Raw genomic sequence first — 299 nt, forward strand, 5'->3', positions numbered from 1 at the left:
CGCGTTCCACCACTGCACGCCCCGGCCTTGCCCATGCATGCACTGCCCTGACGCTGTGCTGGCGTGCATTGCAGTGACACTGCACACGCACGCACGGCACTGGCCATGCACACGCACATGCACAGCACGACACAGCACGTGGCATGCACCACATAGTCCATGCACACGCATGCACTGCGCCTACCTCGTGCACGCAGGCACCGCACCAGCCCCGCACACGCATGCAGCGCGCTGTCCGCGCACACGCGTGCACAGCACCGACGGGGCACACGCATGCGCTGCACCCACCCTTCGCAAGC

Source organism: Eurypyga helias, unplaced genomic scaffold (assembly GCF_000690775.1).
Source record: "Eurypyga helias isolate BGI_N326 unplaced genomic scaffold, ASM69077v1 scaffold36092, whole genome shotgun sequence".
Taxonomy (NCBI): domain Eukaryota; kingdom Metazoa; phylum Chordata; class Aves; order Eurypygiformes; family Eurypygidae; genus Eurypyga; species Eurypyga helias.